The sequence below is a fragment of the Mytilus californianus genome, unplaced genomic scaffold (assembly GCF_021869535.1).
Source record: "Mytilus californianus isolate M0D057914Y unplaced genomic scaffold, xbMytCali1.0.p SCAF_4, whole genome shotgun sequence".
In the NCBI taxonomy this organism is placed as follows: Eukaryota; Metazoa; Mollusca; class Bivalvia; order Mytilida; family Mytilidae; genus Mytilus; species Mytilus californianus.
The window spans coordinates 90,062,668-90,074,928 of NW_026262690.1; positions in this window are offsets into that span (position 1 = coordinate 90,062,668).

Sequence of the window (12,261 nt, forward strand, 5' to 3'; positions counted from 1 at the left end):
ATTAATACTATCACGGTAGGTATAGTGTCCGGCTAGGATCGTGGTTTTTCGAGTGAATCTATCCATTTTTTTCGAGTGTAGATCGGGCTTTTTCGAGTGATAAAACATGCGATCATGTCAATTAACTACTAATTCGTAATTATAATAGTTTTTACGTGACTACCCATCTTATTTTGAATGCTATACATGTTTTGAGTAAAAAAGAAGCACGATTTCCTTGTATTTAACAATTTTTATATAAAAATTCAGTGTTTGTTATTGTCCGGGCTTTTTCGAGAGGAACTGTAAAACCGTCCGGGTTTTTAAACAAATGGTCCGGGTTTTTTAACGAAAATTTTAATAAGAAAAAAGTTATTTCTGACTTTAAAAAATTACTTTTCTAGTATATAAATGTAATCATAGTTAATGAATGAAAATATCGTATATTCTCAATAAATCACCAAAACATATTACTACGTTGATCAAAATTAACCTTTTTCAATTTAATGCAAGTTTTTTGTTCGGAAAACGTTCTACCACAACTTTCCAGTATTGAATTGGAAATTATTGGATCCTTTATAAAAAGGTCTTAAGAACATAGTGCAGGAGACTCATAATCTTTGTAACTTCATTTTATGGTATTTTTGTTGTCACAGTTAATAATATTTTTCGTGGTGAACCCCGGAGTTTTTATACGGTATGTATTATGGTATACCGTTGTCCGTCCGTCGTCAGCATGTCGGACAGAACTAAAAAACGCTTTAACCAATTTACATGAAACTTCGTTGAATTTTTTTTATCTATTGAGGTATCCTCCCTTTCGAATTTTATAAATTTTAGATTTTACGTTTTCGAGTTATAGGATTTTATTAAACAAACTAGAGGCTCTAAAGAGCCTGTGTCGCTCACCTTGGTCTATGTGCTGCAGTGCATATTAAACAATGGACACTCTTCTACATTAAAGACAAGAATATAATTCTGTTTTGGTGATGGTGACTTGTTTGTAGATCTTACTTTACTGAACATTCTTGCTGTTTACAGTTATCTCTATCTATAATGAACTTGTTCCATAAGTATTAAATTTCAACTGATTTTTATAGTTCGTTCTTATGTTGTACTGTTACACCACTGTACCAGGTTAGGGGGATGGTTGGGATCCCGCTAACATGTTTAACCCCGCCACATTCTGTATGTATGTGCCTGTCCCAAGTCAGGAGCCTGTTATTCAATGGTTGTCGTTTGTTGATGTGTATATATTTGTTTTTCGTTTATTTTTTTACATAAATTAGGCCGTTAGCTTTCTCGTTTGAATTGTTTTACATTTGTCATTTCGAGGCCTTTTATAGCTGACTATGCGGTATGGGCTTTGCTCATTGTTGAAGGCCGTACGGTGGGCTATAGTTGTTAATTTTTGTGTCATTTGGTCTCTTGTGGAGAGTTGTCTCATTATCTTCTTTTTTTATATGTAATAAAAAATATTCTACTAAAAGACACTTTATCCGACCAGTTTTTATTCCCATTGACAATAATATCTGAATTAAATTTCATATATAGTTAACAATGAAATGAATAATTCATCAGCTTAATTCACTCTTTGTACGTACGTCTCAATCCAAATTGTCTATGCTTACATTAGATTGTTGACATCATGAATATATACTATACATGTAATTTATTAGATGTGACAAACAACAATATATACAGATGGCTGATACTTGTTTATAAAGTCTAAGTGTTAGTACACCTTTATTAAACTGATGAATTCATTGGTTTCGTGCATTAAAAAGTACATAATTTGAACCCTTTTTTATTGTTTTTAAACGTGAATACACTGACACACAACATTCTAAGCTATAGGAAATTTGTATAATCACTCGATAAAACAAGGACGCACTCGAAAAAGCCCAGACTGCTCTCGAAAAAACCCGAACACATAGAAATGAATTTAGTCTCAAAATATCGTTTTTCAATACAACAACAAGACTTTTTGTAAAGTGTCTGTATATCTAAGGATATATGGATTCCATGTATGCATTTCCAACGACGTTTGCATTGGTATGTGTATAAGAATGGCTTTATTCTGTTTTTGGAATAAAAGCATTGTAAGGCTTAATTCAACTTTTTGAACGAAAAATAATGTCGGATTGATAATATCTTTTTATCTCAAATACTAACACACCTTGTATATCCTTGTATATTAAACTCAAGCTTCTATGTCACGTCTTTTCAGAAAGTAAGTCTGTTTGTTTACATTTTTGATCATATTCACTCGAAAAAAATTGGACACACTCGAAAAAACCCGATCAAATCACCCGAAAAACCACGATCCTAGCCGGACACTATACCTACCGTGACTATGTTTATTTAAACTGTATACATAGGAATTTTCTTTATTCCAGTTCATTGTTTTCACGCGACCAATTTATTTGTTATGCTATAATATAATATAATATGGCTACTCTGTTTTAGAGCAAAGGACAAGCAAATCTGTACAAAATAAATTGAGAAAGAAAATCACTAAATGGTACTATATCACTCTCGGTATTATCCAACTGTTATGTAATTACCAACTTAAGTTCGCATTGAGATTTGACCTAATATCAAGTCCACAGACGGATGAGCAAAACTATGACTCCATATTGATTTACTCCGGAAAAGACCATCCATGCAAAGATAGGTTATAATCAGTCAATATCTTTTTTATATACACTTCGTTTTAAATGTTCGATCGGCAAAATTTACATTAGCAAATTTTGATCAAACCCACAAGTCGAAAATCATGATTTTTTTAAAAGAGGGTTGCTGTCTCAAGGAAGCTATTAAACCAAGAGTTTCAAATGGTGAAATTGAAATTGTCCCTTTGTAAATTTAAGGACGCCACCACGAGTAGGCTGATCGTTATGGAATATCTGTTTCACAGATGACACCAGATATTTTCCTAGGAGTTCGGTATTTTTGTTGTTTTACTTTTTGGTATCCTTCGCCTCTCTTTTTGCTCTTCATTCAGCCAGATCCGAACCCCTCCTTCTGCCCCTACACTGTGTCCTAGCATTACTTGAAAGCTATATTTTGTAAAGCTAAGTTGGCCAAGTGGTCTTGGGCGCTGAACACGGCGCAGGAGGTATTGGTACAGAAGCTGGGATTTTAATCCCGTTGTACTTAGTGTCTTTTTTTGTTGTTGTAGGGATGCATAAATACCCTGCCACGTCTCGGTCTGTGTTTTTGTTACTTGTTTTTCTGCTTTGTATCGATCTGATGAGTTAAACCCTTTTCAACTGATTTTTATAGTTTGTTCATATGTTGTTCTGTTACACCACTGTCGAGGGTTGGGCGCCCTCAAATATGTTTAACCCCGCCACATTCTGTATGTGCCTGTCCCAAGTCAGGAGCATGTCATTCAGAGGTTGTCGTTTGTTGCTGTATATCATATTTGTATTTCGTTCATTGTTTTGTACATAAATCAGGCCGTTAGTTTTCTCGTTTGAATTGTTTTACATTTGTCATTTCGGGGCCTTTTATAGCAGACTATGCTTCATTGTTGAAGGCTGTACGTTGACCTGTAGTTGTTAACTTCTATGTTATTTGGTCTCTGGTGGAGAGTTGTCTCATTTGAAATTATACTACATATTCTTATTTTTATAAAAAAAAAACTCTTCTGATCTGTATTTCCTATGCACTAAAGGTCAGTTTCTGCACATTGAAACATTAACATTAATAGGGCATATGCTACAGAAAAGTTCTCTAGATGCGATAATGCAATGCGGTATGATTTTCAATGAGACAACTTTCCAGCAGAGTCCAAAGAAAGACGGATATTTAAGTAACTATTGGTTACCGTATAGCCTTCAACAATGAGCAAAACCGATATCGTATAGTCAGCTAAAAAGGCCCGACATAAAACAATGTGAAACAATACACCTTATCGCTATTTGTCCGCCATTACTGGACATAACACAAGTTCCCGTATAATTTTGACGTCATAATAGAAAATATCTGACGCCACAATGGAAAAGTGATTGTTGTATGACGTCAAAAGTTCGAGCGGGACTGATTCTCGGGTCAAGCGGGATTAGCGATAAGGTGTATTCAAACGAAAAAACAAACGCCCATGATTTATGACAAAACAATAAACGAAAAACAAATGACAGACAACAACCACCGACTACCACTACATTATAGGGTCCTTACTTGGGACAGGCATATATAGAATGTATCGAAGCTTAATACGTTTGTTAGCACTCAACACTCCCCCTAACATAGAACAGTGGTGTAACAGCATATATTCTTTAAAACTCAGTTTGAAATGTCTTAACTCATCAGATTGGCACAAACCCAAAAAACTACTAACATAAAGACAAAAGTAACTAAGTGCTCGCCGTTACTTCAAGCTAGTTCAAAGACAAAACAACTTATTAATAGATCATATTCTCCCAGACTTGATGATGACTTGGATGAGTCATTATTTGACCCTGCTAGTGTATCGTACATTTTGTATGTTCTTATAAGGAGAGTCGATACAGTAACAGGGGATATAATTATTAACGTAACATTGAACGTTCAACGTCTCGTTTACTTCTGGATTTGCTTATGATGACGGAATCTTATCACCGGACATCAAAACTTAGAAATTGCGCAAAACTTTTAAAAAAAAACGTATACAAGAAAAAAGTAGTTGTTTTACAAGATAATTTACTAATAGTTATCTCGAGCTACGTTTAAAATTTATCGGGTGACGTCTTTGAATTTTCCGATAGAGATTTAAGGCGACAACGGGGCAATTTTTTTCATTACAAATTCTTATACGGTATCACATATGTTTGTTTACAACGAAATCCGACCCAAATAAAAATCAATGCAAGAAACGTGTAAAACAGCTAATAAAAGGTTGGCAAAATGCTCATTTTGGCATGCAATACGAAAATTCACTCATATTTTGAAGTGTAACAATACTGCTGACAAGTGATTTATTTATCGCTAACATGAATTTATCAAAGCCAGTAGAAAATTTCAACAAAATTACAAAAATTCCCAATTTTGAACCTCATTTTGCTCGAAAATAAGCAAGGTAACCTATGTTTTATTTTATGATATTTTAAAGATTATCTCACTTTATAACATATCTAAAAATATATAAATAACAATATAAAAAAACAGACGGTCAATTTTTAAATGGATAATATTACAAAATTGACATCATTTTTAGTAACAGTATCTAACTCTTTTCAAATGACGCATATGAAGGCCAAAAATATCGTATAACTTCTATGAATAAAAGATGTTTACCAAATACCTACTTTTATCTCTATTGGAAGAAAGACAAAAGTGATTCAGCAGAAATACACGAAATTGCCTGTATTCGATATATTCCTAGAAATTGTATTACTGTGAAATTCAGTATTCAAGGGCATGTTTTAATTAAAATGGCAAAAATAAGCATGATAAAGGGAAAAATTCTTTGAAATATATCAGACATAGTATGACTGCAAAAGACTGTTTATATACCGAAGTGTTAAGTCTTTGAATGTCTAACTATTTGTAAAACTATACTTTCAATAATCTATTTCAAAGTTATTGTGAAACTACCTACTGTAGGGGGGAATGAATCAGATGTGGATACTATAAATTTGAAAAATCTATTAGAGTACATACAATCTAAGTCTTTTTCCTCTTGCAATAGTATTAAAAAATTTGATTTTCTACCATTTACCCAAGTAATCCCCACTCCAAACTAAAAGACAAATTGACAGAAATGCTTCTGCTTTGTTTCATAAAAAATGAATTTCCAACGTAAATAAAAGTGTCTTTTCTTAGGGAGGGTTAAATCGTACATTGTAAAATACCCCTCTGACTCAAACAAAAATTTTCTGAAACTGACATTATCAAAATGATTAATTTCTTGATTGAGAACATATTTGTTCCGTTTGGAGAACGTGTTTTTTCAACAAACAATCGACATTCCAATGGGAACCAACTGTACTCCTCTTCTTGTCGACTTATGCCTTTATTACTCATGAGGCTTACATCATACAGGAGAAGATCTAATTACCCTTCCGAATCACCGGAGATCACCCTCGGTTTTCGATGGAGTTCGTGTTGCTCAGTCTGTATTTTTTATGTTGTATTTTGTATACTGTTTCTTGTCTTGGTGTTTTCGTTTTTAGCCAAAGCGTTGTCAGTTTATTTTCATCTTACCAGTTTGAATTTCCCTTTGGTATCTTTCGCCTCTATTATACAGTTAAGTCTGCATCATATCTAGACCTACATCTAGAAATCGACAATGAGAGTCGGTTGCGAACAAAACTTTATGACAAAAGAGATTATTTTAGCCTCCCGATTTGAAATTTCCATTTCTATGTAGCAACATTCCAGCAGCACCTGCATCTGGAGTATATATCTCCCAGTTGATACGATATTCCAGAGCTTGCCCTTCCTATCATGATTTCCTTGATAGAGAGTTGCCGCTAACATGGAACACTTTTTATCACAACAATAGATTGTTTATCAAAACATAGCCTTAAAGGAATCACTGCATATATACTAGTACTCTAACTTTGCTTTTACAGTACATCAAATACCCTACCTTTGTTTCAGTTTTTAAAGAATATGAATTTAATTATTGTCAGACTGCCCTATGTGCATGATTTCTCATGAATTAAAGACCCAGAATCTGTAAGAAACTACTTTGATAACAAATTGAAAGTATTTCAGGAAACTATAAATTTAAAGTTTAATGGTTTATAGTTCCTACGTTCAAGATTATATAACGTTATCAAGCATGTCACTGTCTCCATCCCACATACTACTGTATGCCCATTTATCTTTAAAAGTTTACAATCACTGCCAAAATTGATCATTTAAGAATAGGGTCTTTGCATCGGAAATAAACACATTTATTCTAAAACCAGTTGTTGGCATGATACGAGTTATGTTCTTCTCATATATTTTAAGATAGTATGATACGAAACCCCTAACGGGAGGGATTGTGCTTGATTTTCATTTGATGAAGACATAAACTTTCAATCAGTTTAATTGAGGTCTAGAGCTGGGATGTCAGTAACTGCTAGTAGTCCTTTCTTAATTTACGTATCATTGTCATTTTGCTTAGTGTCTCCTGTTACCTATTCTGACATCGGACTCGGACATCTTTTAAACTGAGTTTTACTGTGCGTATTGCTGTGTGTTTGTTTATTCTACATTGGCTAGAGGTATAGGGAGAGGGCTGAGATCTCACAAAACATGTTTAACCCGGCGCATTTTTGCGCCTGTCCAAAGTCAGGAGCCTTTGTTAGTCTTGTATGTTTTTTAAATTTTAGTTCATTTATATGTTTCGGAGTTTTGTGTCACGTCCATTTCCACTGAACTAGTACATATTTTTGTTTAGGGGCTAGCTGAAGCCCACCTCCGGGTGCGGGATTTTCTCGCTGTGTTGAAGACCCATTGGTGGTCTTGGGCTGCTTTCTGCTCTTTGGTCGGGTTGATGTCTCCTTGACACATTCCCCATTTCCATTCTCAATTTTATATTGTTATAGATACAAAAGACAACCTCAAAACAAGATCATAGCCTTTACAGGTTAAATTATCTGTTTTATGAACTATTTTCCCTATTTTTGCCTCTGGTGGCTCAAATTTGTTAAATATTTCTGCTTTTCTGAGAATATTGAATATTAAGCATATGTTTTAGGAGAGAACAAACTAGTTTTATAGAGGTATATTTGTAACTCAAGCTTTAATTCCTTCATGCCAAGGTCACAAGAAAGCAGACGTTACGGCTTACTTATGGGTTTTCGACAGATCAAAACACCCCGACAACAATGTTTATCAAACATCAATTTTCTGAATTTACAGTAGTTTTAATGGCTGCAAAAAGTAAATATATGCACCTCTTAACATTTAAAAGTACACATATGCATATTTCATGAAATTAATGTGCATACTGGGCTTGAGGTAAACTATGCATACTGTAAACTGTGAATTTATATACATATATATTATTCAATGCCCAGGATTGTTCTCAATCTTAATGAAATAAGTATAAAACTTTGAATTTGTGTTAATTTCATTCAATTCTATGAAGATAAACCAGATCATGTAAATTTCTACATGTTTTCTTTTTTTTTCCAATATAGACTCCACTTCTGTAATATAGACAATGCAATTTTATATAGGAACGCCTTTTACGGCTAAAACTGTACCACTTTTACTATGTTTTTTTTTTTATATCCTGAAATTGAAAGGTCACTTAAATTTCTGGGTTTTTTTTTTGCAAGGGTTAAAACATTGTGTTGTGCGGTATATTTTCACAATTTTAATGTCCGCGACTAAAATTCTGGAAAATGGCAGTTTAAAATCACGTGTTCTGTTAATTAATAGCGTATGATTTTGTTAGTTTTTATGGACTTCCCCTTTTTGAATTTTCATTGGAGTTCAGTTTTTTTGTTATACTTTTTTTACTTTGAGTCATCTTGAGAATTTAATTTGACCACTATCCAACTATATTTATACTGGTAAAATTCCAGTTGTGTCTCTATGAGATGGAATATGGCGATCATATCTGGGAACCAGTACTAAACAAAAAACGATTATTATGAATATCAAGTACTTCCCCAAAAGAGGCTAGGTTTGTGATTCAGCTATATTTACAAAGTGCAATCTAAATGACAGAGTATTGCATAAATTGACATTATTTTACTGATATTGCAATTCATGAATATGAAGGCTAAAAATATCGTGTTATTTCTGGGAAAAAGAATTTACGTGTTACCTACTTTGGTGTATATTCTAAGAAAAGAAACCAGTCGATTTAACCAAATATAAGGTAGGCTGTATTCCATATGTTTCCAGAATTTTTTTTTACTGTGAGATCATAAATGATTTAAAAGTCTTTTAAAATGATAAAGAGCAGGTTTGTTTTAACCGCCACTAAATATATGTATATATCCTACGTCTCACTCTCCACAACATGTAATAAGTTAATTCTTACTAATATGTAACATAAATGTTGGAGTTTTAAACTTCAAATTGAAATAGATTTGATTTCTATTTGAAAATTCACAAGGAAAAATATCTAAAATAAGTAAGTGAGTCAAAATAAAATGCAACTTTTCAATCAACACATTGCTTGCAATTTCTACACGAATATATAAACATTTATCGGACGAAGAACTATTCCTATAAAATTGAAAACATGAACTTTTTAGTATAAGCTTGAAAAAAAAATCTGCCTTATATATCAGTATCAATATATAAAGCGGACGATCGGCTTAATTTGATAGATTAATCAAAATAGCATGTTAGTTGACTTTAAAATCATAAGCGCATTACAAATACATCTGAAGAGTGATGTTAATAGAAACATTTGAAATTAAGAAGTTTTAAACAATGACAAACACATTTAATTTTGTAACATGTGAATCTAGAGGATAACATCAGAAATTGATACATATCTTACTAATTTGGAAAATCACGCTAAAAATCATTGTCTTCTAGGCTTGAGATATCCTAGAGAATGGGGAATATCGTCGTGGAACCTTATTTTTTTTTTCTTTTGTAATTGCATACCAGATGCATGAAATCGTTTTAATTTTCGATAGAAATCTATGTGATCTCTCCTTCTGTCGCTATTTATACTATCCGTTTAGCAAGGAATGAAAAAAATATTTATGGCTTTATCATAAACATCATTTCAATAAATTAGGATAACGTTTACCTTAATAAAATTCGATCAGACATTTAAGTGTTTCTGATTTAGACGAAAGAGGCAACAATAGTTTACCATGTTTGAATCTTGCAAATCCATTTCAATATACAAACGAATTGAGAATATCTGAAGGAATCGCAATACTGGGTAAGTCGACAAGGTAACCGTCTCCTGTTATGCATACAACAGCTTGTGGTTTGGGGTTTTCCTAATTTGTCCTTAGTTTGAAAGCGATAGAAATAAACTAAGCTTGTGTTTATTTCACCATCAAGGCTTTTTAAACAAGGCGATAAATCTAAAAAAAAAAATGTTTACTAAAGCACAACTCGAATTTTGAATATTGAAAGTTTATCAGTATTGCACCAGTTTTGTAACAATGAAGCAAATTAATGATTTTTAGAAATTACTGGTGACTTGTATTTTAATAAAGTTAATAAATTTCAAACGCTTATTGAAAATTCATGTTAAAATTTCCTCGGATTTTTGTTGGGGTTCTTTTTGCTCAATCTGTGTAGTGTGTTGTTTGTTTTCCGTATTTTTTTCCATGGTATTATCGGTTATTCTTCCACTTATGGTTCTTGATTGTACCTTGATACCCTTTCCCTTTTTTAAAGACCGTACCAAACTAGGTTTTTTTTTATATAGAATAACTTCATAAAATATCTGTCAGATATGAAATCATTTTTATAAGTCGATTATGACATTTTGATCTCATGAAAATTTTTAAGCATTATTAAATGGTTTTAAGTGTTATGTTAAATAAACTCTTTAAACCACGTAATCAGGATTTGGATTTTCAAATATTTTGACCTTAAAAATTACTAAAGAGACATTAAAAATGCATCTGGTGCAATAAACTAATGCTGTTCGAAATCTGTCGGTCACGGTAAAGGCAGATTCTGGAACATTCACGTATGTGAAACAAATAGTGACGAAAGGGTTTATCCTCGCATATATTATGTTTGGATAAACAAGATATTTTTGAATAGATCATGACAAATAAAAGATGTAACCGTTTTACGACGTAATTTGATCCGAACAGCTCATAGCAAACAACTGAATCAGATTTGAAATAAAGCAAATCCCTTATATACCGGTTGAATCGATGCATATCTTATTCTGCGAAAGAAACTTAGTTTAAGCTTAACATTTTATCGTCTAGGAAACGACATTATTTTGCATCTCATTTATATATTTCTGTATTTAAATGGTAAAAAAAGTATCTTTGTACAAAATTAACAAGGCGCCTGCTGAGAAATTGGTCTTTGCATTTGGTGCCTTTTATAAAAAGTAAAATAACAAAAATACCGAACTGTATGGAAAATTCAAAACGGAAAGTCCCTTATCAAATGGCAAAATCAAAAATTATAGTCTTTAATATATAATAAATATCATCCGTTCCAGGGGTTGTATTGAACTTGTAGTGATATGTGAGCTTTAAACTTCATATCGAATGTCTCACTTTGCCTTTGAAATGAAGACCAATAATGAAAGAGCTGTTCCTTTGCTCTTCTATTTGGGAAGTGCATAAAGTCATTTTTTGTTATTTCTTTTCCTTGATTATTTTGATAATCGATAATATCGAAAGGTACTTCGAGCATGACTAATATTTGTTAACATGCTATACATGTAAACCAGGGCACTCTAAAATACGTAAAGATATTTTTCACTTAAATTTTAATATTGTGAAATTATGTTTGTATCTTTTAATCTCTGCAATGAATATTATAAGTGCAGACAGTACACTATCAAACGAAAAAGTATAATATAAAATTGTTTTATTTTTAGCGATTTTTTAATATTTTTCTTTCAGGTGGATGTAAGTCAAGACAAAAACTGTCGTGTGACTTATGAGAAGAATATCTCGGTTACTTCAAGGAATTCAAACTTTGATTCACATTCTAGGAGAAATATCAGTCAACCGAAAAATTAAACAATTATTAATGTTGATTTTTTTTCCAAAAAATTAGTCCTTCTAACGTAATGAATGGGATGTCGTGTATAGAAAAGAAGTAATATACCACATCACCTATTTCTGTTTAATCCATTTCAAAGCGATACTATCTAAATAAAAATTAATTTAACGACACTATGCAGTATTTAGTTATTAGAGTCTTACATTTTATACTCACATTCACACATTCAATATATTTTTAACCCGTACAAATGCCTGTTAAAGACTATGTTGATGAAATATGGTAAATGTAAAACATTTCATTAAATTTGATTTATTTTTTGAGTCATTTTAGATAAATGTTTATAATTTGTAAGTCTCAAAGGGTCGTTTTTATTTCAATGTATTTTCCATTTCCTTAAATATCTCCAAAACCGACATAATGATGTGTGAATCTAAAATTCCAAGCTGTGTTATTGTCAGGGCTTTTTGGAAATGACATTGCCTTTGAAATACATGTATATTAAGAGAAGATTGTTAATATCTTTTAAATCCCGACTAAAGATGACAGTTTTTAAAGGTACGTGTTAAATTCTGATGTGTCTTTCTCAGATATTTTTAAAACCAAACCTGTATTGAGAATTTATTGCAATCATGGTGAATTAGAAGCAACGGTAGTATTCCGATGTTC